Below are 27949 nucleotides of genomic sequence, written 5' to 3' on the forward strand. Positions count from 1 at the left end.
TGGTTTAGGAATCAGGGTAATTGTAGCCTCATAGAAGGAGTTTGGTAATATACTTTCTGCTTATATTGTGTGGAACAATTTAAAGAGTATTGGTATTAAGTCTTCTTTGAAGATCTGGTAGAATTCTGCAGTGAAACCATCTGGTCCTGTCCTTTTTTTGGTTGGGAGACTTTTAATAACTGATTCTATTTCCTTAGGGGTTATTGGACTATTTAAATGGTTTATCTGGTCTTGATTTAACTTAGGTATGTGGTACCTATTCAGAAAATTATCCATTTCTTTTAGATTTTCCAGTTTTGTGGAGTAGAGGTTTTTGAAGTATGACCTGATGATTCTCTGGATTTCCTCATCATCTGTTGTTATAGCCCTCTTTTCATTTTTGATTTTGTTAATTTGGATGCTCTCTCTCTGTCCCTTGGTTAGTTTGGATAAGGACTTGTCTATCTTGTTGATCTTCTCAAAGAACCAATGCTTTGTTTAATAAATCCTTTGTATTGTTCTCTTTATTTCTATTTCATTGGTTTCAGCCCTCAATTTGATAATTTTCTGGTGTCTGTTTCTCCTGGGAGACTTTGCTTCTTCCTGTTCAAGGGCTTTCAGGTGTGCTGTCAAGTCACTAGCATGAGATTTTTCCAGCTTCTTTATGTGACCCTTTAGTGATATGAATATTCCTCTTAGCACTGCTTTCATAGTGTCCCATAAATTTGGGTATATGGTGTATTCATTTTCATTGATCTCCAGGAAGTCTTTAATTTCTTTCTTTATTTCTTCCTTAACCCATTGTTCATTCAGTTGAGCTTTATTCAGTTTCCATGAGATTGTAGGGTTTCTATAGTTTTTGCTGTTGTTGAAATCTAACTTTAAACCATGGTGGTCTGATAGAACACAGAAGGTTATTCCAATTATTTTGTATCTGTTGAGATTTGCTTTGTGGCCAAGTATGTGGTCGATTTTAGAGAAGGTTCCATGGGGTGTTGAGAAGAAGGTATATTCTTTTTTGTTTGGGTGGAATGTTCTGTAGATATCGATTAAGTCCATTTGAGCCATAACATCAGTTAAGTCCATTATGTCTCTGTTAAGTTTCAATTTGGCCGATCTGTCCAGAGGTGAAAGTGGGTTGTTGAAATCTCCCACTATTAATGTGTGTGGTTTTATATGTGATTTGAGTTTTAGTAATGTTTCTTTTACATATGTGGGTTCCCTTGTGTTTGGGGCATAAATGTTCAGAATTGAGACTTCATCTTGGTGGATCTTTCCTGGGATGAGTATGTAGTGTCCTTCATCATCTCTTTTGATTGATTTTAGTTTGAAGTCTATTTTGCTGGATATTAGGATGGCTACACCAGTCTGCTTCTTAAGACCATTTGATTGGAAAGTCTTTTCCCAGCCTTTTATTCTTAGGAGGTGTCTGTCTTTGAATTTGAGGTGTGTTTCTTGTATGCAGCAGAAAGATGGGTCCTATTTTCGTATCCATTCTGTTAGTCTGTGTCTTTTTATAGGTGAATTAAGTCCATTGATATTAAGGGTTAGTAATGACCAGTGACTGTTCGTTCCTGTTGTTATTTTTATTTTTTGGTGGTAGTGTGTGTGTACTTCTCTTCCTCCAGGTTTACTGCTGTGGTGTTATCTATTGCCTGTGTTTTCATGGGAGTATCTGCCTTCCTTAGGTTGGCATTTTCCTTCTAGTGCTTTCTGTAGGGCTGGGTTTGTGGATAAGTATTGTTTAAATCTGGTTTTGTCTTGGAAGGTCTTGTTCACTCCATCTATGATGATTGAAAGTTTTGCTGGGTATATTTGTCTAGGCTGGCATCCATGGTCTCTTAGTGTCTGCATTATGTCTGTCCTGGTCCTTCTGGCTTTCAAAGTATCCATTGAGAAATCGGGTGTTATTCTGATGGGTTTGCCTTTATAAGTCACTTGGCCTTTTTCCTTTGCTGTCCTTAATATTCTTTATTTATTCTGTACATTTAGTTGTTTAATTATTATGTGTCAATGGGACTTTTTTGGGGGGTCTAGTTTGTTTGGTGTTCTATAGGCTTCTTGTATCTTCACAGGCATTTCCTTCTTTAAGTTGGGAAAATTTTCTTCTATGATCTTGTTAAATATATTTTCTGTGCCTTTGAGTTGGTATTCTTCTCCTTCCTCTATCCCTATTATTCATAGGTTTGGTCTTTTCATGGTGTCCCAAATTTCTTGGACATTTTGGGTCATGACTTTGTAATTTTTTTTTAGTGTTTTTTTGACTGATTAATCTATTTCTTCTACCATATCTTCAACACCAGAGATCCTCACTTCCATCTCTTGCATTCTATTGGTTATAGTTGCCTCTGAAGTTCCTGTTTGCTTACTCAGATTTTCTATTTCCAGCATTCCTTCTGCTAGTGTCTTCTTCATTTTTTCTATTTCCCTCTTCAGGTCTTGGACTGTCTCCCTTGCTTTTTCATTATTTTCTTTCAAGGACTTATTGTTTTCTTCTGCTTTAATTGTCCTTTCCTCTAGTTTTTTTTATAGCTTTCTTCCCATTTTTTTTTTTTTGGTCTGTTCCTCTACTTTATTTTTGATTTCTTCTATATAAGGCTCTAGCCTCTTCATGATGTTACTTATATGGTTGTTTTCTTCTTCTTCTTCCATTCTGTTATATTCAGGTCTAGTTGTTGGAGAAGGGCTAGGTTCTGGTGATGCTGTATTGCTCTTTATTTTGTTGTATGTATTTCTGCCTTGACATCTGCCCATCTCCTCTTGGGTTCATTCTTGGTCTTATGAGTGTACTTGGTCCAGAGAGAGCTGACAGATTTAGGGAGCCTCTCTCTGGTCCAGATGGAATCTCTGGGGTAGATGGGAGCTCTGGTCCAGATGAGAGTGCTGGCTGGATAGGAGCTGTGGGGCTGGACTCTGAGTCTCAGGAAGTCCCTGGGGTCTCCTTATTTTGTCCAGATGGGAGCTCCTCTTGTCCAGATGGGAGTTCCTTTGGTCTCTGGTCAAGATGGGAGTTCCAGGGCAGGATGGAAGCTGGGGGCTGATCTCTCATTCTCAGGAAGTGGCTGGGGTCTCTGGCAGATGGGTGTGGGGGCAGGGTGTATTGACTCCAGGGTCTGCCTGCAGTCTTTGAAAAGGGGAGCCTTCCTGCAGTGTCTGCTGATTGGCTGGAAACTGGGGCCATGTTGGTCAGTTCCTCCAGGGATGGCCTGTGTCCAGTGGTGGGACCTAGGGGCAGTTGCCTCTCTGGCTATAACCCCAGGCACTCACCTCTGGTCCAGATGGGAGTTCCTGGGCAGAAGGGAGCTGGGGGTTGTTCTCTGAGTCTCAGGAAGTGGTTGGGGTCTCTGGCAGATGAGTGTGGGGACAGGGTGTGGAGACTGCAGGGTCTACTTCTTGCTCTTATACGCTTTCTGACTCCTCTTCTGCATAGTTCCCTGAGTCTTAAGGGAGAGTGGTTTGATGAAGACGTATCATTTAGCATTTAGTATTCCAAAGTCTCTTACTCTCTGCATATTGTTCTACCATGGGTCTATGTGTTGATTTCCATCTACTGAAAGGCATTGATCGATGGGTATAGCAGTATGTCATTAGGAGTCACTTTATCTCTATATTCCTTTCACAGATTAGTAATATTGTGTTTCTCCCTGAGGCACATGACTTACCTGATCTCAGGTTCTGACCACTTTAGGAGTATCAGGGATAATTTCTGTCTCATGGAGTGGGTCTTAAATCCCATCAACATTGGTTGGCTTCTGCACTAACATTTGTGTAACTGTTGCACAAGTTTTTTTTATTAATTTTATAATATTTCATTGAATGAGTGAACCAGAGTTATATTCTTCACCTATTAAAGGGCATTTTGATTGCTCCATTTTTTAAGCAACTGAGAACAAAGAAATTATTTGCATTTTTGTATAAATTTCAATGTATATGTATTTTATAATTCATTTGGATTACATACAGAATCATGATTATGGAAATAAATTATTATAATCCCACATCTAGCACAGCACTGTTAGAGAGTAGCAAACTGTATTCCATAGTGTGAATCATTTTGCATTGCTGCCAACAATAAATAACAGTCCTACTGTCTTCTTCTTTTGCCATCATTTTGTGTTGTCAAATGTTTTAGATTTCAGCTATTCTAGTAATTGGTTGATGGCTTATTGTTGTTTTGATTCACAATATTCTAATGTCACAATATTGAGCTAATTTTCATCTTTATTTACTGTAGAGTCCAGGCTATGCCCTGCTCTACTCTACATCATGTGAAACAGTAGCTTTCAAGCTGAGTATTACCCTGAGTGACTCCATTTCACAGTGCAGCAGTTTGTTAAATTTTGAGTGCACAAGCTGAGTCAGAATAACTGTGTACATTTGTGCAAGTATAGAATCATGACCAATCCCATATGAATCATGAGGAACAAAACTACAAATAGCTTAATCATACAAATAAAGAAAATAATATCTATTAAGTTATCAGTGTGGATCAGGAACACAAGTGCACATGGAAATATTAAAACTATATCATAAAATGAAGGCCTGTTATTGAACATACCAGACCAAGGGAGGTGGTAGCCCCTTCATCTGTATCATATAAAAGGTGGAGGATTTAAGACAAAGTGCCTGCCACACTCTCATCTACAAACCTTGTGTGTGCATCACAAGACACACTGGCTGTTTATTCCCTACTGTCCCTGGAGCCTGAGTTCAGCAAAATTTCCACTACATGACAGAATCTACTCATATTTAAATTTTCCCTGACCCAGACTTGCACATTGCCTTGATTTATCTTGAATCCAGCCTGTCTTGAAGTGACTCAACATCTCCAATATTTCCTTAAAATTGTCTTAACCATTCGTAGTAACACTTTCTGCTTTAGTATCTATTGAGTAATTAGTAATTAAAATGCCTTCAGGATAAACAAAGTGACCTTCCATGAAATATATATGGATATTTGAGAGGGGGGAGAATGCAGAAGAGGGGTTACAGAAAGAATGATTACAACAAAAGGTGTGAATGTATTTATTCATTCACACTCTTGTCTTTTGATTATTCTCCTTGACAGAGGAATTCACAGTGACTGGATTGACTAGGCCAGTCTTGACCCCACTGGGTGGAACCCTTGAACTCAGCTGTCAGTTGTCTCCACCACAACATGCACAGCACATGGAGATTCGCTGGTTCAGGAACCATTATATGCAGCCAGTACGCCTGTACAGGGATGGTAAAGATCTGCATAGAGAAACTATCTCCAAGTATGTGGAGCGGACTGAACTCCTGAAAGATGCCATTGGAGAAGGAAAAGTGACCCTCAGAATTTTTAATGTGACTGTTGATGATGATGGGCCATACCGCTGCTTCTTCAAAGATGGTGAATTTTATGAAGAGCATATTACAGAGGTTAAAGTCACATGTAGGCATGGATTCCTATCTGAGACTGTTGTGTACCCATAATTTAAAGCCTATGTAGGGTTGAGTGGTCGGTCAGAAAATTATCAGTGCTTGACCCTTTTTATATGGTTTGATTAGTAAAATGACTTCTCACTATTAATGTTTTTTTTAAATTTTTTGGGTTTTTCGAGACAGGGTTTCTCTGTGTAGCTCTGCACCTTTCCTGGATCTTGCTCTGTAGACCAGGCTGGCCTGGAACTCAGAGATCCACATGTCTCTGCCTCCTGAGTGCTGGCATTAAAGGCAAGTGCCACCACCACCAGACTAGTTTTTTAATTGGATGTCATGGAAGATCAAAAATGAAAATTACTACAGTGCAGAGTAGTTCTATTAGTAAATACTTTCTTATTATTCCTATATACATTGTTATATTTCTAACATATAATCAGCTACCATTTAGGCTGTTTTATTACCTTTTCAAATACCTCTATCAACACTTTAGTAATCTTCCAAATAAACTGAATTTTTAAAACATGCTTCTTACTGTAAAGTTGGGTGAGTATCAAGGTGAAGAGGACATGGGAAGAATTTCAGGGAAAATATATGATCAAAAAATATTGTGTGAAAATTTTTAATGAAAGAAAGAAATTCTTTTTACTAATAATACTTATTTCCATTTCTCTCCAAATCAATTCACTGACTACTTAGCACTTGTTTAATTTTTCTAAATCTTTTTTCAAACAATTTTAGATACAATCATCACTATCCTCACATGTAATGTTATATTTGAAATAAAGGCAACTATATAGCATTGAAGCTACTTTCTTTACTCTGAATTATTTTATTTTTTATTGATAGTTTTATTATATTTGTGTTTTAATTTTACATAACAGCCATAGGTTCCCCTGTCCTCTCCCCTCCCTCCCCGACTCCCACCTTCTTCCCAGCCTCTCCCCTCAATTCCCATCTCCTCCAAGGCCAAGACTCCCCTGGGTATTCCAGCTCAACCTGGTAGATTCAGTACAGGCAAGTCAGGTCCCCTCCTTCCAGGCTGAGCAAAGGGTCCCTGTGTAAACCCAAGGTTCCAAACAGCTAGCTCATGCACTAAGGACAGGTCTGGGTGGGTCCCACTGCCTGGGGGCCTCCCAAACAGTTGAAGCTATTCAATTGTCTCACTTATCCAGAAGGCCTGATCCAGTTGGGGACTCCACAGCTTTTGGTTCATAATTCATGTGTTTCCATTAGTTTGGCTATTTGTCCCTGTGCTTGTCCAATCTTGGTCTCAATAATTCACACTCTTTTATTATTATTATTATTATTATTATTATTATTATTATTATTATTATATGTTTTAATTTTATACATCAGTTCCCCTGTCCTCTCCCTCCCGCCCCTACATCCACCTTCCCCCCAGCCCCTCCCCTCCATTCCTATGTCTTCCAAGACCAAGACACCCCTGGGGATTCATTTAAACCTGGTGGATTCAGTACAGGTAGGTCCTGTCCCCTCCTTCCAGGCTGAGCATGTGTCCCTGTGTAAGCCCAGGGTTCCAAACAGCCAGCTCATACACTAAGGACAGGTCCTGGTCCCACAGCCTGGGTGCCTCCCAAACAGATCAAGCTATTTAATTGTCTCACTTATCCAGAGGGCCTGATCTAGCTGGGGGCTCCACAGCTGTTGGTTCATAATTCATGTGCTTTCTTTTGATTGGCTATTTGTCCCTGTGCTTTTTGCAATCTTGGATTCAACAATTCATGCTCTTGCAATCCCTCCTCTTTCTCAACAGTTGGACACCTGGAGCTCCACCTGGGGCCTGGCTGAGGATCTCTGCATCCACTTACATCAGTTATTGGATGAGAGTTGTAGCATGACAGTTAGGGTGTTTGGCCATCTGATCAGGAGACCAGGTCAGATCAGGCTTCTCTCAAACATTGCCAGCAGTCTACAGAGGATGTATTATTATGGATTTCTGGGGACCTCTCCATCACTCTGCCTATTCCTGTTCTCATATTGTCATCATTTATCATGGTCTGTTATTCCTTGTTCTCCCATTCTGTTCTTGATCCAGCTGGGATCTCCTGCTCCCCTAAGCTTTCTTTCCCTCGAAACTTTCCCTTCATTACTCCCACTGTCGTCCAGGTTGTTCATGTAGATCTCACCCATTTCTCTGTCATTGGGTGATCCCTGTGTCTTTCCTAGGGTCCTGTTTTCTAGGTAGACTCCCTGGAGTTCTGTAGCAGTCTAGTAATCTTTGTTTTACATCTGGTATCCTCCTATGAGTGAGTACATACCATAAGTCCAAGTGGATCAAAGACCTCAACATAAATCCAGTTACTCTGAACCTGATAGAAGAGAAAGTAGGAAGTACTCTTGAACACATTGGCACTAGAGATCACTTTCTAAATATAACACCAGTAGCACAGACACTGAGAGAAACAATCAATCAATGGGACCTGTTGAAACTAAGAAGCTTTTGTGGAGCAAAGGACATGGTCAACAAGACAAAGCGACAGCCTACAGAATGGGAAAAGGTCTTCACCAACCCTACACCTGACAGAGGGCTGATATCCAGAATATATAAAGAACTCAAGAAATTAGACATCAAAATGCCCAACAGTTCAATTAAGAAATGGGCTATACAGCTGAACAGATAATTCTCAACACAGGAAATTCAAGTGGCTGAAAGACATTTAAGGAATTGCTCAACATCCCTAATTATCCAGGAAATGCAAATCAAAATGACTCTGAGTTACCACCTTACACCTGTCAGAATGGCTAAGTTCAAAAACACAGAAGACAGCTTATGCTGGAGAGGATGTGGAACAAGTGGAACTCTCCTCCACTACTGGTGGGAATGCAAGCTTGTACAGCCACTTTGGAAATCAATATGGTGCTTCCTTAGAAATTGGGAAGCCATCTCCCCCTAGAACCAGCTGTAGCACTCTTGGGCATATTCCCAAGGAATGCTCAATCATACCACAAGGGCATTTGCTCAGCTATGTTCATATCAGCATTGTTTGTAATAGCCAGAACCTGGAAACAACCTAGATGCCCTTCAACTGAAGAATGGATAAAGAAAATATGGTGTACATATACACAATGGAGTACTACTCAGCAATGAAAAACAATGACATCATGAGGTTTGCAGTCAAATGGATGGATCTAGAAAAAATCATCCTGAGTGAGGTAACCCAGACTCAGAAGGACAAACATGGTATGTTCTCACTCATAGGAGGATATTAGATGTAAAACTAAGATGACTTGACTGCTACACAACTCCAGGGAGGCTACCTAGAAAATGGGACCCTAGGAAAGACCCAGGGATCACCCAATGACAGAGAAATGGATGAGATCTACATGAACAACCTGGACGACAGTGGGAGTAATGAAGGGCACTTCACACTCTTACAGTCCCTCCTCTTTCTCGACAATTGGACTCCTGGAACTCCACCTGGGGCCTGGCCGAAGATCTCTACATTCACTTCCATCAGTTATTGGATGAGATTTCTAGCACGACTGTTAGGGTCTTTGGCCATCTGATCACCAGACTAGGTCAGATCAGGCTTTCTCTTGGCCATTGCCAGCAGTCTACAGAGGATGTATCATTGTGGATTTCTGGGGACCTCTCCAGCACTCTGCCTATTCTTGTTTTCATGTCTTCATTTATCATGGTCTGTTATTCCTTGTTCTCCCTTTCTGTTCTTGATCCAGCTGGGATCTCCTGCTCCCCTAAGCTCTCTTTCTATCAAACCTTGCCCTTTATTACCCCCACTGTCATCCAGATTGTTCATGTAGATCTCATCCATTTCTCTGTCATTGGGCAATTCCTGTGTCTTTCTTAGTGTCTCGTTTTTTAGGTAGCCTCCCTGGAGTTGTATGAAGGTTAAGGGTTTAAAAGAAACTGAAAAATTCTATAAATGTGTATACATACATGTAGGACTCTAGACTCAGTTGAATGATCTTTATTGGCTGTCATGTGACACTCACCTCTGCAGTGTAGAGCAGAATTAGACAATGTAGCTCATTGTAAGTTTAGTGGTCTAATGGGACAAAAAGCTAATCATTGCCATTTTCAGTAGTCTAATGGGTCTAAAAGCAACTGTGTTAGCACATATATATATAACATTTGTGTTATTTCTGGGACACTTTACTAGACAGAGCAGCTTTGGTACAGTGCTTTTAATCTCCATTTTCTTTTCTTTTCTTTATTTAAAATTTAATTTAATTTAACATATCAGCCAAGGGTTCCCCTATTCCCCCTCCTGCCCCCCCCCCCACCTTCCCCAAAGCCTCCCCCCATTTCCATCTTCTCTAGGGCCAAGACTCCCCTGGGTATTCAGCTCAACATGGTAGATTCAGTTCGTGCGGGTCCAGTCCCATCCTTCCAGGCCGAGCAAAGTGTTAATCTCTATTTTCTTTTGCCCTATACATTAGGCAAATTTTAGTCCTCATAAAATATGCTGAAAATTTTCATACATGTTCATTTTCTCTAAACTAACATGTACCTTTAACAGTATTAATGTATTATCTATTTTATATTAAACACATTTTAATATAATTTTTTACTGATTCTTTGGGAATTTCACATCATCCACTCCAGGCTCACTCACCTACCAGTCTCTCAGTATTGGCCCTGTATCCTTGTAGCTAGCTGCCCACCCCCACCTCTGCAAAGGAAAATTTAAAAAAAAGAACTAAAATATTAATTGAAAATATGATAACAACAAGAAAAGCAAAACAATAACAAACACTTTGCTCCTCTATCTTTCCCTCTCTTCCATCATCCCTCCTTTTGTTTTAGTGACAATGGGAGCTACCTTATGTCACACAGTATATCCTTTTCTCCAAATAGTTTTACTTGCAAATGTTCCCAAATTATAAAATTACCTGTTATAGACATACACAAAGATTCAAGTAGAGTTCCACAGTTGTGCTATATGGAAATTCATTCTTATAATCTATTTACAGTGGCTCAAAATAACTAGTAACTATGATCAAAGAAAAATTTAAATGATAAATTCTATAAGGTTCAAAATCTTGATTGTTTTTGTTCACCATAATCCAAAGGTGTAGATTAATTTCTTAGACTCAGTAAATAACCTAAAATATGCTTTAAATAAATGAATAAACAAATGAAACAGGTCTTTTCTCAGCTGATTTAGTTTGGACAGATTGCTGACTGTGAACTATAGCCTTTCCATGTGGTTCTTAACATTTTCATGAGGCAACCAGAATTGTATAGAGTTTTTATTATTAATGTATCTTTTGAAACCAGGTTAAAAACCAAAAAGAGCTTCTACTTTTCCATCATTTCCTCTTACATTTATACCTAACAATACTGTTTTCCTCTTTTTTTGTCAACCAGTTACAAGCTCAGACATACAGATTCTTATGCACTCCCCTAATACCAAAGGTGTAATGTTGGAGTGTCATTCAGGAGGTTGGTTCCCACAGCCTCATATGGAATGGAGAGACAGCAAAGGAGAGGTCATTCCAGCAACATCAAAATCCCATTCACAGGATGGAAACAATTGTTCAACATTAAAATGGCCCTTTTTATTGAAGCCAGTTCCCACAGGAATGTCACTTGCTATCTTCAAAACCGTCTAACTCACCAAGAAGAAAGCATAAATATTATCCTATCAGGTAAAATGTTTGCCACACATATTTATGTATCACTTCTTCTTTGATTTGGTTCCTCAGGGCTTGCATTCTTTTTTCGGCCTTCCTCAACATATAGTTTGTTGTCTCTCTTACTCTCTCTGATGTGTTTATGTTCTCAATCTATAGTCTTGACTATTGTAGATTCCTTTTCTGTCACTGTGATAAAACATCATGATCATAAACAAATTGGAGTGAGACAAGAGTCTATTTGGATTACACTTCTACACCTTAGTGTTTCATCAAGGGAAGCGAGGAGGAACTTGGAGGCAGGAATTGAAGTAGAGACCACAAAGGAACACTTTTCATTGGCTTGTTCACAATGGCTTTCTCTGCTTTCCTATACAACTCAGGAATACCTGATGAAGGATGGCACCACACACTTGCAGGGTCCTGGATCCTACCACATCAATCATCAATCAAGAAAATGCCTGCTCTCATGGTCTAAGTCCAATCAGAGGATGAAATTCCTTAATTGGGATTTCTCCTTCCCAGATGACTCTAGTTTGTGTCAAGTCAACAAAACTAATTGGCATATTGACATCCAAGCTTCCAAGGCATAGCTTTTGAGGCCTTACTCTCTTCTGACTTCCTTTTATCTCATGGCTTTAAGTAACACCAGAACTCTCACTCTTCCTTAAGTTATATCTCCTCCCTCCTTCTGCTCTCATCTGAAAACTTGTAAGTCAACCCAAAAGTTTAATAAATATAAAATGAGCACAATAAGATCTAAACTCATGGTTACTCTAAAGTTTGCTTAATTTAGTGATTTGAAGTAACATTTCATATTTTCAGTTTCTCAAAACTAAATCACTAAAGTCACCTGTGGCTTCCATTTTCTATCATATTCACATATACAGAGAAACAGTATTAGTTCTACAGTTAAAATATACCAGGGTCTCATTATTACTGGAGTCCCAAGACAGATGTCTGATTCAGGGTCCCAGACTATGGTGGTTCCAATGATCCAGATTTAGTCATCTGTTCTAAAGAGAAAAATGTGTATAAAATCTGATGATAAAACAAAAAGAGACAATTTAATTTCACTCTGGTCACACTTATAGAACAAGTCTAAGGATGTCCTCACAGTGACAATATAGGCCTTGAGATTATACAGACATGAACAAACAAAAGCTAGAGTTGAGATGTTTTGAACAGAGCACTGAATATTTTTTATATCAAGAAGATTCCTATCTATAAGGAGTTTGTTTGGTGAGGGGTGACTCTACATTTGGTGTAGATATGGAATCAGGAATTTAAAATGAAATTAGGAATCCAGCAGGTCAGAAAAGAATGTATCAGAGAGAAAAATAATCAGATTAATAATTGGATCCTCCTTCATCATTTCTTACCACTATCTAAGTCTGAATTATAGCATCCTAAAACTCTCCAATTTTTTATCCAGTTTGTGATGGTATACTCTGAAAATAGGATATAGAACAAATTACTTAAAAATACCATCTCTGTTAAGTACCCTGAAATTGCTCCCTTTTTAGTTATAGGTAACTATCTCCAATTTTTTTTTTAGTTACCTGTGCCCCTGTTACCTTCATAGTCTCACCTCCTAATGTTCTCCTTCTCCATCTCAAATATTTACACATCCATGTTGATGAGCTCAGCCTTCAGATTTTTCTTCTAGTTGTTTCTTCTTACAGCGTAATGTAAATTCAACTAAATTTCCTTATCTCCTTCAATTTGACATTCAAATCTCACTTCCTCATAAGTATTATCTTGATAACCAACCTGAAGCATACAACCTGCCTGCCTCACTCACCTGGGGGTCTCTGTTTCCTTACCAAACTTTGCTTCCTTTCTTATTAGTCTCATTTTTACCTATTGTGCCATTCTATATCTCTATATCTGTATCATGGCATGATCTTTACCCAGTCCATCATAACAGCTTTTGCACACCTGTGTAGGCCTAGTATTCCAGGGTGGTAGACTCTTAAATTGTAACAAGCTTCAGATGAGTACCATTGCTAACTAGGTATGTACAAGCCAAGTTTTCTCAATGATAAGATTTGTGACTCATGTTTCAGGTGAACTGTTTTCATAGAAAAGTGTTTGGATGTGGATTCTGAATATAATAGCATCTGTGTCAGTAGCCTTTCTTGTGACATACTGCATTCAGCATTATCTCATATATGGTAAGTAGGTTTGTGTTGTGGAGCAAAAGTGGAAGAAGGGGAAGTAGCTAAAGCTATTCAGCCATTGCTTCCCAAACTAGTCTGCCAAGGAAATCCTAAACTCTTTTGTCACATGTTATGTAGGATCTTACCCACTTCTTAGTCCTATATTCTCTGCTTCTGATGGTGGAGTTTCTCACAATACTATTTACAAAAGCCGGTGCTGCCTTTACTTAATCAAGTTGAAACACCTTTGACGTATGTTGATTGACATCCAAGTTGACCAGGGAGATGTTAAGATGTAACTAGTGTATGTCATAACCCATGCTGAAGTGAGCCATTCAGTAGTATCCATTTTTGATGATCTGGATTCTAGTAATTAACTGCTTACCCATGATCTTGTGAGTAATCCCAAATAAACTCATTTGTTCACTAATCACTTATGTGGAATCTTCATTCTGTCATGAGTGGCCTGTTCAAGTGAAAAAATTTTTGGTTCTTTGTCTACCCAGAAATTGTTGGGGAGGAATTGATTTCTAGTGCATACAGTGTACAATATAAGGTTGATTTATCTAATTGTGATCAGTCTGAGGGTAAGGCATCTGTGCAGGTCAATTTCAATATCAATAACATCACCCATGTGATATGGAATGATGAGCTTCTTTTCTGTAGTGAAAGTTGTGTGTTCACTATGATGAGTTATAAATCATGAAACAAAGACTGAGATATCTGAGAGTAGAGCATTTTGGGGGAAGGATGTTCTTATGTGTGGACATCTCTCTTTACATGGCATCAGGTGGAATACTTCATTGATGAATGGGATCAGCTTTATGTTGAGTATTGAGAAGCACCCCAAGTGCCTGGTGGACTATATATTGCAGTCTCTGAAAGTAACAGATACTTCTTTCATAAGAAAGCTTTGTTAGCAGTTATATGCCTTTTCTGTGAGTGATAAGACATTAAACGGAGGCTCATCTGTCTGCCCAGAAGTAATTTCCTCACATGAGTGAGGAATGATTATACAAAAAGATGTAAGGATGTTGCAATCCTCCACACAAGTCTTTGATTTGACAAGAAAAGAGAAACAAAGGGAGGATGAGATGTCAATGTGCAATTTCTTACAGCTGGAAGCAGGGAATGAGTTAGATCTTTGCTGAGGAGCTCTCCCTCAGAACAAAAAACTTAGAAGTCACTGTAAAAAAATCAAAAGATGAAAAAAAAATCATGAGGTAACAGTGATAGAATATATGCATCAAGTATGATTTCAATATCATGGAGAGGAAAGGCAACAAAATTATGATCAGCTAAAATCTATATGGCTTAAAATTGGGAAGACTTTAAAACATACAAACAAATACTGAGTTTCTCAGAACCTGGATTGTGAAACTGCAGGATATGGGAGCAGATAGGACCAATGTAAGTTTCACAGTACTAGAGAAACAGTAATGTAACTATCCATCCTGCATAACATGAGGCAATATAAGGACATCAATCTGGAAGGATTGACTTACAAGAGATACTAGAAACACTTAACAGTCTTAAGACAAGATTCCCTTAAGTATCAAGGATTGATGTAATCAGAAGTTTTCTTTGGTATCTCCCAACCCTGTGGTCCTGGAGTTGCTTATAAAATAATCACTCAGAGGTTTAATGTTATTTACAAATGCTATGGCCTATGATAGGCCTCTTGCAAGCTAGCCCTTATATCTTCAACTAATCCATTTATATTAATATATGTTTTCTTCATGAGTTCCGAGGCTTTACTGGTCTAATGGCATGTTGCTCCTTGAGTGGGAGGCTGGTATCTCTCCCACCTCTCCCTTTCTTCTTCCTATCTTTCTCTTGGATTTTCTGCCTAGCTATAACCTGACTTGCCATAGGCCAGAGCAGCTTCTTTATTAACCAATCATAGCAACACATATTCACAGCACACAGAAAGACATCCCACAGCAGTTCCCCCCTTTCTGTCTAATCAAAAAGGAAGATTTTAACTTTAACATAGTAAAATTACATATAATAGAAGAGTTATCAAGCAAGAATTACCAGTTACATTATCTAGTCTATTTGTATTTGAAAAAGCTAAAGAAAATACTCTATCATCTATCCTATATTGGTGAGTCTAAAGTTTCATATCTAATTTATCTTTTATCATAATCAAGAAAAATTAGAATTATAATTATCTAGTTTTCAACTACATCAAAGACCTCAGAAGGATATAATGTTACCTATGTAAACAGGAAGAACATTGTAAACAACTTCCAAAAATCTAGAATGACAGAGACAACTGGCTGCCTGGACAGTCACCCAAAGTTGCCCTGCAAGGTTGGGGCATCCATCTTCAGACAATAGGCCTACAGTTCTCTTGCAGACATTTTAGTGAAGCAGGAAATTTTAAGGACTATTCCACCCATTTTGGCAAAGTTCATCAGTCACTTCTCCCTGTGTCCTATAGAATGTCTGGCAATTTCTTCTACAAGGAAGAACCTTAAGGCCATATCACCCTGTTTTGGCAAAGTTCAGTGGTCATTTTGCCATGGGTCCTGCATGTCCAGGTTATACAACATACTGTCAAACAGTACAGGCAAGAGCAGTTTCTGGCCCAAATGACTAAAAAAGACAAAATCCATATGGAGTTGTTTCTTAGATCCTCATCATCTTCTCTGAAGTAAATTGGTGTTGGTAGGAGCAGATATGTCTCAAATGTTCAGAAAAGTCTAATATCTTACAACATTTTAAATGCCATGTTCTGTAGGTCTTTGAAGTATTTGAAGATTACCTGCCTAATTGAAATATATCTATGTATACCTAGAGAACGTAACCAAAAAGACTATAAATTTGATTTTCATAGATGACAAATTATTAACCTGTATTTCTCAATTATACATTACAATTTTAAATGAGTTTCATAAACATAATACCTTAAACAAGGGTAGAAATATATATAATATAACAAAATTAACTAAATTTGTATCAATAAACTAAAATCCATAGCAATGTAAAACATTTTAAACAAGTTGTTGCTCTTTCAAACTAGATTCAATGATCTACTCTTCCATCCTATCAGATCTATATACTACATTTATATTACATATCATATACCTCTTTCTTTTTTTAGAAAGAGATTGACTATGACCAACAACAATTTGTAACCCATCCCCAAATAAGGACAATCATCCATAATCCATTTCTTGAGAATTTGGGTATAGTGTTCTAGGCTACTTACTGCTGATTGGTGGTGCTGGTAGTCTTCTGAAGACACAAAGAAAGTTTTAGGATTATGGTCAAGTCCTGACAGGAATAGTCTATGAGGTTGCATTCTCTACACCAGTTGCCTTGAAACTGTTCTTGATGCTGGATCATCTGGACACCTCTCAGGTTGTTTTCCTTGATAGAACCATATTAATCTGGCAGGAATCCACAGCTTCTCATCTTCTATGAAAAGAAAAGCACAACCTCTTTTCCAAAACAACATATCCTTGACAAATTTTGAAGTCAAGATACCTTTAAAGTACATATCTTGGTTTAATTCAGCAGCCTTTACAATCAAATATCTTTCTGCAGTTAAAAATCCCAAAGACCTGCCTCAAATGAATGGACCAGGCTGGGCTAACCCCCCAGGAGAGACCTTGCCTTGGAGGAGGTGGAAGGGGTGTTGGATTTTGTCAAATGCCTTTTTTGCATCTAGTGAGATGATCATGTGGTTTATTTCTTTGAGTTTGTTTATATGGTGTATTTCATTGATGGACTTTCGTATGTTGAACCACCCTTGCATCCCTGGGATGAAGCCTATTTGATCATGGTAGCTAATTGTTTTGATGTGTTCTTGGAGTCTATTTGCCAGTATTTTATTGAGTATTTTTGTATCAATGTTCATGAGGGAGATCGGTCTGTAGTTCTCTTTCTTTGTTGCATCATTGTTTGGTTTAGGAACCAGGGTAATTTTAGCCTCATAGAAGGAGTTTGGTAATGTTCCTTCTGCTTCTATTGTGTGGAAAAATTCAAAGAGTATTGGTATTAAGACTTCTTTGAACATCTGGTAGAATTCTGCACTGAAACCTTCTGGTCCTGGGCTTTCTTTGATTGGGAGACTTTTAATGACTGATTCTATTTCCTTAGGGATTATTTGACTACTTAAATGGTTTATCTGGTCTTGATTTAACTTACATATGTGGTACCTATCCAGAAAATTATCCATTTCTTTTAGATTTTCCAGTTTTGTGGAGTAGAGGTTTTTGAAGTATGACCTGATGATTCTCTGGATTTCCTCGTTGTCTATTGTTATGTCCCCCTTTTCATTTCTGATTTTGTTAATTTGTATGTTCTCTCTCTGTCTTTTGGTTAGTTTGGATAAGGACTTGTCTATCTTGTTGATTTTCTCAAAGAAACAACTCTTTGTTTTATTAATTTTTTGTATTGTTCTCTTTGTTTCTATTTTATTGATTTCAGCTCTCAATTTAATAATTTCCTGGCATCTGTACTTCCTGGGAGACTTTACTTCTTCTTGTTCGAGAGCTTTCAAGTGTCCTGTTAAGTCACTAGTGTGAGATTTCTCCAACTTCTTTATGTGGACGTTTAGTGCTATGAATTTCCCTCTTAGCACTACTTTCATAGTGTCCCATAAGATTGGGTATGTGGTGTATTCATTCTCGTCAATCTCTAGGCAGTCTTTAATTTCTTTCTTTATTTCTTCTTTAACCCATTGGTGATGCAGTTGAGCATTATTCAGTTTCCATAAGATTGTTGGTTTTCTGTTAATTTTTGTTTTTGTTGAAATCTAACTTTAAACCATGGTTGTCTGATAGAACACAGGAGGTTATTCCAATTGTTTTATATCTGTTGAGATTTGCTTTGTGGCCAAGTATGTGGCCGATTTTAGAGAAGGTTCCATGGGGTCCTGAGAAAAAGGTATATTCTTTTTTGTTCAGATGGAATGTTCTGTAGATATTAAGTCCATTTGAGTTGTAACATCGGTTAAGTCCTTTATTTTTCTGTTTAAGTTTCAATTTGGCAGATCTTTCCTGTGGTGAAAGTGGGGTGTTGAAGTCTCCCACTATTAATGTGTGGGGTTTTATATGTGATTTAAGCTTCAGTAATGTTTCTTTTACATATGTGGGTGCCCTTGTGTTTGGTACATAGATGTTAAGAATTAAAACTTCATCTTGGTGGATCTTCCTTGCAATGAGTATATAATGCCCTTCTTGATCTTTTTTGATTGATTTTAGTTTGAAGTCTATTTTGCTGGATATTAAGATGAATGCACCTGCTTGCTTATTAAGACCATTTGATTGGAAAGTCTTTTCCCATCCTTTTATTCTTAGGTAGTGTCTATCTTTGAATTTGAGGTATGTTTCTTGTATGCAGCAGAAAGATGGGTCCTGTTTTCGTATCCATTCTGTTTGTGTCTTTTTATAGGTGAATTAAGTCCATTGATATTAATGGATATTAATGACCAGTGATTGTTCATTCCTGTTATTTTTTTGGTGGTAGTGTGTGTGTACTTCTCTTCTTTGGGGTTTACTGCTATGTTCACTCAAATTCAAATGTGACAACTAGAATGCTCAGGGAAATTTCATCAAAATATCAAATGCCATATAACTGTGAGTTTCTAGAAGGCTTAAAAGACTGAGAAAAAGTTTATTTGAGGCATAAATGATAAAGCAGCAGATGAAAATTATTGAGTTTGTCATAGAGAAAGGCAATTATTCTCTGCCTGAATATGTGATGTATGTTTCTCCCATGAAATAAGTAAACTACAAGTGAAGATTTTCATCAACCATCTTTCAATAACCAGATATGGTTGATGAAAAAATGGGTTTATGTTGCTGGTTAAGAGCTAGTCAGAGCCAGGGAGCCAGCTGCAGCAGTAGGCACAGCAGGCTACATATTACCCTGTTCCTCCTTAAACAAGAACCATGATGTACAGCACAAAATGACACTGGCTGGAGGCCACCTAGAGTAGAAAGATCCACAGGATCCCTGCAAAAACAGAAACTCAGGACATGGGGACAGATGGCTTATGGGATATGATTGAGTTGTTTAGGGCTAGATGGGTAGTCTCTCCTGTATATGTATTTGTACCAACATTGCTTTTTGTAATGAAATAATTGATACAAATGTTAGGATCTTCTCATGCATAATTTCATCCCAGCTCATGTTTTCTCTGTGAGTTCTTTTAGCTCATTAGAAGTAATTGACTTGCTTGAAGTGGACAGTAGTGAGCCCTTAAAGTGTCTACCCTCTGTAAAAGAAATCAGATTTTTTAAGGCTAATTCACAAGTGTCTTATAGACTTGGAAAAACGTCTTTGAAAAAAAAAAAACAGTTAAGGAACTTTTTGCAAGCCACCATGTGTAAGTAAAAACCAACAAAAGGACACTGCTAGGAGCCAAAAGGATATATTGTTGTAGGAACACTTTAGGAGCCAATGAAGTCCTAAGTCCTCACAAATGACAAAGGCTGCTTATACTGCTGTTGATTGTGTCAAAACTATATGATAATGCATGTTGATAAAGATACTACACCCTTTGACTATCTAACATAAATATTGGAAGAAGACATAGATGGACACTGATTGCTGGGTTTCATAGCACCAGACAATGCTATGTCAACTACTACTGTTTTGATAAAGAGTTCTGAAGTGCCTACTAAATTGTATTCTAAACATGAGTGTTTCTACCCATACAATACGTATGCTAATAGAATGTAGAGGAAATTTCTCTTCTGCATTCCCCACGTAGACCCATAAGTGGCTAAGCTCCTCAGAATAAGTGACTTTTGCTATAACATAGTGACCCTAATTTTAGCCATAATGAAAAAATAATAGACATATATACAACTTTCTCCAAAGTCATAAGAGTGCATCAAAAGAATACAAGGGCTAGAGAAAGGAATGGAGTGTTCTATGGATATCTCCTTCAACTAGAAACATTTTTTTTTTTCCTGGAGAGTGAAGGAAGACTCATAACACTTAGGAAGACAAGGAAATTTAAAAGGAACAGGAAGCTCAGACAACTTACAAATTTCACAGTTCTCATCCTCACTATTGGTTACAAAATCATTAAACAAATTCTGGGGAGAAGATATTTTCAGTGGAAGTTGCTTATAAGTTAAGCAAAGAGCTCCAGGGAAGCAAATTTCATGACTCGCCATTCATACTGGGAAAGATCTTTTAGTTATATAGTTACCCTTGAGTCAACCATGTTCCTGCAAGCAATCCCAGGAAACTCACTAGTCCATTAAACTGGACTTGGTGAAATACTTTCTTTGTTTCATTGTAGATCTCATATCTGGAGTTGTTATTTGTCACTTCTCCCATGACAAATCATACAGTAATATACCTCAGACACCTAAATTAGAACTTTATATACCCCAGTATTACTGGTACTTGGTGTTACTCCCAGAGACTCCAAGTCATCATAAAACTGAGATAATTGTGCATCTCAATTTATTGTAGCACTGCTCACAATTGCCAAGTATGAAATCAGTTTTAATGTTTGTGAACAGAGGAGCAGGTAAAAATGTATGAGAATATGATACTCATTCATGCTGGAGTTTTATTCTGTTATAAAGAACAGAATTGTCATTGATAGAACATAAATGAATGAACCAGGAAACTGATATTTTAACTAATATAATTCAGAAATGATACAGATATCACAATTTTCCTCATTTGTGGATTGTAGAGTTTGCATAGATACAAGAAACATTTTAAATATGTGCAAGATGAATAGAAAAGCAAGATTGGGGTTGGGGATTTAGCTCAGTTGGGTTGGGGATTTAGCTCAGTGGTAGAGCGTTTGCCTAGCAATCTCAAGGCTCTGGGTTTGATCCTCAGCTCAAAAAAAGAAAAAGAAAAAGAAAAGCAAGATTGTCTGGGGGGATCCTATATTGAAGCAGAGGCAAAAAGTATGTGTGTGTGTGGGGGGGGGGACCATGTGGTCAATGGATATGATATATCTGAAAGTAAACATCTTAAAGACATTCATTACTAAATGTGATGTACATGTGACAATAAAATTAAAATGCTCAAACTGGTGTACATTTTTGCCACAGTTTTATTTTTCAAGAGCACATTCCAGCCCTCTGAATCTCCTGCAAGGAATGCAATATGTTCATCACCTAAGGATTTGTGTATGAATGTTCCTCTATTTCTCTGAAGTATCTGAGTTTTCTCTTGTAGATTTCTAGCTTCCCTTCTGAACGCTGCTATCTGACTGAATCAGCTGCCATGTCCAACCTTTCTTTTCGGGGCATGGGACCACTTATTTAAAAGCCAGAAATTCACAACCCTTTTTATACTAGATAATACCCTGTAGAGATCAATTTTCTCAGAAGTTTTTTTCTTATTGACGTTATCCAAGATTTTTACATCTTTATTTGCAAATAAACAGTGCAGAGAAAGAAAGAAAATAGAAATTGAGAATATATTTTGAAACCTCAAAGTCCTCCACCAGTGACACACCTCCTCCAACATGACCACACCTCTTAATTTTTCCTGAAAATTCTAACAACTGAGAACCGATATATATATGAGTCTATGGGAACCATTCTCATTCCAACCACCACAGAGACTACAGCTCTCTAGCAGACAAATGGAAACTACCTATGATAGTAAGTTCTCACATTATGGAAATTGAATTTTTTTTGGCAGTTCAGAGGACTTCAGACCTATCCTCTCAAACCCAGAAAAGGTGGTAAAGAGGATTCCATTACTCTATCTTTTGCTCTTAATAAGGCTTACTCATGGCAAGTGAGATGGAGTAAAGGTTAGCTACTTTCCTGTGCTTCTGCTTAGTCTCAATCCCAATCCTGCCCCACCTTAAAAACAGCTACGCCTTTGCTACTATCATCTTATATTCTACTTCTGAATTTTTCCCTGATGTATGAATACAAGGAGACAGCATTAAAAAGTAGCCCTTATTTATACCCTGACATTCCCTTCTGTATTTATTTCCACATTATCTTGGAAATAGTTCCTCTTAAAGGGAAGGGGGGGGGATGTTATAATTATATAATATTCTTGAAAATTAAACGAAAAAAATTTAAATGAAACTTTAAAAAATAAACACATATACCCACAATAACTCTTGCTTTCTTGATACATTTTTTTTCAAATGTAGCATGGGGGTTGGGGATTTAGCTCAGTGGTAGAGAGCTTGCTTAGTAAGTGCAAGGCCCTGGGTTCGATCCTCAGTTTCCAAAAAAAAAAAAAAAATCAAATGTAGCATGTCTCCATATAAATGTCAAATGGTAATTATATTTTTTTCCTCTAGGTATCATCACTGAGAGATTTTCTTATTGGTTAAAGGGCTCAGTGCTATTCCTGACATCAGTGTGTGCAATTATAGGAGTAATGCTCATTTTACACCTAAAGCAAAGAGGTATGTAAGCAAGAGGCTGGTCCCATGCTGTAAAAGTCTTCTTCAAACAGTAAATTAAAACATTTAGCAAAAGAGGAGTAATTGTTACTTGAATTTGAACTATAGGGTCAATAAATAGGCCATGGGAACACATGCCAAAACGTCTAGATTCCAGTTTAACTTTTATAGGCTTTAATAGCAGATGCAGCTGTTTATTCTGCTCTAAGAGAAAGAATTCCATTGAAATTCACAGTGGATTTTTTCCTGGAAAAATTCAGCAGTCATCATTATCTAATAAATTGTTCTGATTGGTTTATTCTTTTAGCATAAAGGAGATAATCATTTAGTATCTTAAACTTTTTATCTTTTTAAATTTTATTTATGTGTATGGCTGTTTTGCCTTCATGCCTTGTGCTCATGGGAGCCAGAAGATGATGTTAGATTCCCCAAATGGTTAGTAGCCACCATGTAGGTGCTGGAAATTGAACCCAGGTCCCCTGAATGAGCAGTCAGTGCTCTAACTGCTGAGCCATCTAACTAGTTCCACTATCTTAAAATTTTTGAGTTTGTATCAAACCTGTTAAAAATTCCAGCATTGAATTTGCAATTGGAGCTTCTCATGCTCCATATCTCACTGAGACACTATTAGCAGTTAATGGATGCTGGGCAAGAAAGAGTCAGTTTTTCTTTGGAAGTGTGGCCATTGGTGGTTGCTTCAGTGTGTGACCTCACACACTGCATATGGACAGCATCCATTAAACTCATTGGTTTGCCAAAAAAATAAAACAAAGACATGAAGTTTGGAGGGAGTTGTGTTGGAAAGGTCAGAGTGAATGTGTTGGAGTGAGAGAGTGGAAAAGAATGAGAACAATTAGATAAAATGATCACAATATATTGTATCACATATGAACCTTTCTAAAATCAGATAGTGAAAGAAGGCTTGGAGTTGGGTGAGGTTGAAGGCAAGGTGGGAGTAGTTGGGAAGGGAAAATTGTAATCAGAATTTATTGTAAGAAAAATTGTTTTCAATCAAAAATGAACTTTTCAAATAATATTGCAATTTAAAATAAATATAGTCAGAAAAGAAAAATGAACTCAAATAGTAATTGTCATAGTGAAATGCTATACTTGAGCAATGTTTTGGATATTATGAATTTAAAAACACACGTCCATTGTGAAAAGATACTTTTGAATTCAAATATTTCTTTTAGACATTCTTGCAAAGCAAAATTTGACACCCATGTCAAAATTTGCTAATTTTCCAACTGTTCATAGATGTCTTATTTAGGGTTTCTGTTGCTGTGAAGAGACACCATGACCACAGCAACTCTTATAAAGGAAAACATTTCATTGGGGTGGCTCACCTATAGTTCAGAGGTGCAGTCCATTATCATCACGGTGAGATATGGCAGTATACACGCAGACACAGTGCTGGAGAGGTAGCCCAGTGTCCTACATCTTGGTTTTCAGGCAACAGGAAGTAGTGTTTCTCACTGGGAGTCCCTTGAACAGATATGAGACCTCAAAGCTTACCTCCCCAGTGACATACTTCCTCCAATAAGACCACACCTACTCCAATGAGGCTATACCTCCTAATAGTACCACGCTTTGGGGGGGGGGCATTTTGTTTCAAACCACCACAATAGACAACTAGAGTCATTCTTTGTTTTCATCACTGAGTTTAAAATAAAGGGGGAAATTTAAAAAAAAATAAGGAAAACATGTTTAAAATGTGTTGTCATCCCTTTTATAGTTAAGGTCCTTATGAAATTTGTACACAAGGCACAGAACAATGAGATTAAATAATTCTCTATGCTGCAGTGGTTCTCACCATCAGAAAGCACATATTCCCAATGGACTTAGGAGCTGAGACATGGCTCAGTGGCAAAGTTATACTTATGAAGTAGTGTAGATGGAAGTTTTTTCTGTGTTCCAGACCCCCTTGGCCCCAAGTAAACACTCAGAGGCTTATATTAATTATAAACTGTTTGGTCTATGGCTCAGGCTTATTGTTAGCTAGGTATTGCGTCTTAAATTAACCCATTTCTATTAACCTATTTATTGCCATATGGCTGTAGAATTAGTGGTCTGCTGGCATGTTGTTGATCCTTGGGCAGCTGGATCCTGTCTCCTCCGACTCTGCCTTTCTTCTCCTATCCCTCTGCTTGGATTCCCTGCCTGGCTCTATTCTGCCTTGCCATAGGCCATAGCAGTTTCTTTATTAACCAATGGTAGCAACACATATTCACAGCGTACAGAAAGGTCATCACCTAGCACTTCCTATTTTCTGTCTAATCAAAAAGGAAGATTTTTACTTTAACATAGTAAAATTACATATAACAAAACAGTCATCAAGCAAGAATTATAGCTATGATATCTAGTCAATTTATATTTGGCAAAATTAAAGAAAATATCTATCCTATTTTTGTGAGTCTAAATTTTATATCTAATTTACCATTTATCATAACTAAGGAAAACTATAATTATAACTATCTTGTCTTCAACTCTACCAAAGACTCCAGAAGGATTAATATTATCTGAGTAAACAGGAAGTGCATTGTCAGCAACTTCCAAAATTCTAGAAATGACAGATACATTTGGCTGCCTGAACAGTCACTCAAAGTTCCTCTGCAATGTTGGGGCATCTATCTTCTACCTACAGGCCTAGAGTCTCTGGCATACTTTTCAGTGAAGCATGAAATTTGAAGGATTATTCTGCTTAATGTCAAAATTCATCAGTTGTTTTCCTTTGTGTACTGCAGAATGTCTGGCAGTTTCTTTGTGAAGCAGGAACCTAAAGGACCATCTCTCCTTGTTTTAATAAAATTCAGTGGTCATGTTCCTTTGGGTCCTGCATGTGCAGTTTATACAACATGTCAAACAGTTCAGGAAAGTGCAGTTTCTTGCCCAAATGGCTAGCCTTCTCTACATTGTAAGCAAACTCCATAACAAGTTTCTTCAAGGTCCAATATGCTCTTGAAGTAATTCATGGTACTAGGAGTAGAAAAGTTTAAGCTCCTAAAATATTTTAAATTCCATAATTGAAATGTATCTTTGTATACCTAGAAAACTTAACTAACATGGCTATAAGTTTGATTATCATAGATGACTATTAATCTGTATTTCTTAATAATATACTATAATTTCAAATGAGTTGTATAAGCATAACACCTTCAATAAGAGTAGAAATATACATAAAATATAACAAAATTGACTTTAAGTTTGTGTCAATAAACTAAAATTCATACCAATGTAAAATATAAGATTAACAGTTGTTTTTTGGATTAAAGTAGATTCAACAATCAACCTTTTTTTCCCACCATTTCTATGTCAAAGCAGCAACAAAAATTGGGTGTTTGTGAGGACTTCATTGGAAGTATGTTTTGTCCAATGGTCACAACCCACAGGTTGAGAACTGCTACTGTATTATAGTAAGCCAGAGGTATAGCCACAAATCATAATGCAGAATCACAAGGCTGCATTGAACTCCTAGAAGAGTTTTTCATTCAATGATAGCCTTAAAACAATTGAGAGTACATTGCAAATTGGGCAATATATTATCTGCATAAATGAGTTTTAGGGCCTTATACTCATTAGGATAATCTGGTCATAAAAAGACATTGTGTGATTCCACTATTAGGAGGCCCTTAAAGTAGTCCAGACCTTATATATAAAAAGTAGAGTGGAAGTTTACAAGAGCTAGAGGTAGGAGAAGAGATGGAATTATTGTTTGATGGATATAGAATCTCAATTTCAATTTTAATAAAAGCATTTAAAGATAAATGATAATGAAACTTGTACAATATAAATATATTTAATTTTACAAAATTATAAAGTAGAAAATGATCAATGTGATAAATTTAAGATCCAGAGCCTTTACTATAATAAAAATAATATCTTTTTGTTTTACAAAAGACCCTGCTATAAACATGAAATCTCAAGTCATGGACTTTATAAACAAATTGACAATCAAACCGAATCTATAATATTTTATTTCTTCCACACTATAGTTTGAACAAAGCTTCTTTTCCTTTACATGTTATTTTGACTTCTATTTGTAGAATTGTAGACCCCAATGGTTTATACTTAAAAAATAAAAGTGTAGATTGCACATCTTTTTATTTTTGACCTTGATACTTCTGTTAACAAGGGCATACAGACAACTTTTCTAGAGCATGTTTTCCATTCTTTTGGGCATATGTACAAAAATAGAGTTTCTGGACCACATGATAATTCTGCTTTTTCTTGAGCATATAACAAGCCATGCTCTGAAGATTTGACATTTTCACAACAGTGGCCAAGAATGCTCATTTATTCACACATTTGCCAATACTTGTCATTTTATTGTCCTTTTACTAACTCAATCAAACTGTAAGATTTTTGGGGAGTGTTACATCAGAGGATTCCATCTATCAGGTTTACTGATGGCTCCAATACTGACTAAAGCTGTAGCTAGTGCCCAGTAGGTATTGTTGAGATTCTGAGCATGACAATGCAAAGGTTGTCACCTCAACACAGTGTGCATTTATAACTAAAAAAGACTCCAAATGGCATTAGTTGGAGCCCTTTCCACCTTGCCTCAGCCCTCCTTCTTCCTTCTTGCATTTCTTTTCAAGGTGGCCTTAAAGCTAGAATTCCTCTTTTCCAAATTGGATCGGGAATTTAGTCCCTTTCTTCCCAAACATGGAAACTCTGCTCTAACTTCCACATCTTTTTTTTAAAGAGTTTGCCAGGCAAAGATTCTCCTTCCTGTCTTTAGCAGTAGGTAATAAGAACTTCACCTGGAAAATATCCATTCTACATCTGGGAGGAAAAAATAGAAGTCCTAAAGAACTCAAGCTGGCACACCCTTTGGGTCTGCCCTTCTGTCCAATCATATTTCTGCAGATCTGCCCATGCTTTATCAAACAGAAGTATAAAAATGGATATTCATCCTGAGTCATGGATCTTCATTCTAAAGGCTGCTCTTTCATATAGAACTTAGATGAAATAAATCTGTTATTCTTTTCTGCTTTTTATCTGTCTCTTTTGATTTTTTTTCAGGGCTAGCCAGAAACCTGGGGAGGGACAAGGAAACTATTCTCACTTGAAGTTTTTTAGGAAGATGCATTGAATGAATCTCCTCTTAACCTTTTCCAGGCCTGACACAAACATGTTCATCTCCAAAATCAAGTAGGCCAAATTTCTTCTAGATTGTTCTTGTACATGTGGGAGGCATGGAGTAACAGGAACTTGAAAAGCAAAGCTACCTTTCATGTGTAGTCTAGCCTTACTCTTGGCTGCAACTGTCCTGACTCCTCTTTTTCTAGTCACAGTTTCAGATCCTCATTTTGAACTGGACACTTTGTGGTTAGAAGATATTAGTGTGATCCTGTGTATGCTGATAGGCTTCATCATCAAGCTTGTTTCATTTATTTACTTCAGACTGTAA

General features: G+C 37.3%; 1 pseudogene; it reads left to right on the forward strand.

Annotated features, from left to right (window-relative positions):
• Positions 1–1148: 1148 nt before the first annotated feature.
• On the forward strand, positions 1149–27949 carry LOC118578727 (annotated as a pseudogene).

This window comes from Onychomys torridus, chromosome 2, assembly GCF_903995425.1.
Source record: "Onychomys torridus chromosome 2, mOncTor1.1, whole genome shotgun sequence".
In the NCBI taxonomy this organism is placed as follows: domain Eukaryota; kingdom Metazoa; phylum Chordata; class Mammalia; order Rodentia; family Cricetidae; genus Onychomys; species Onychomys torridus.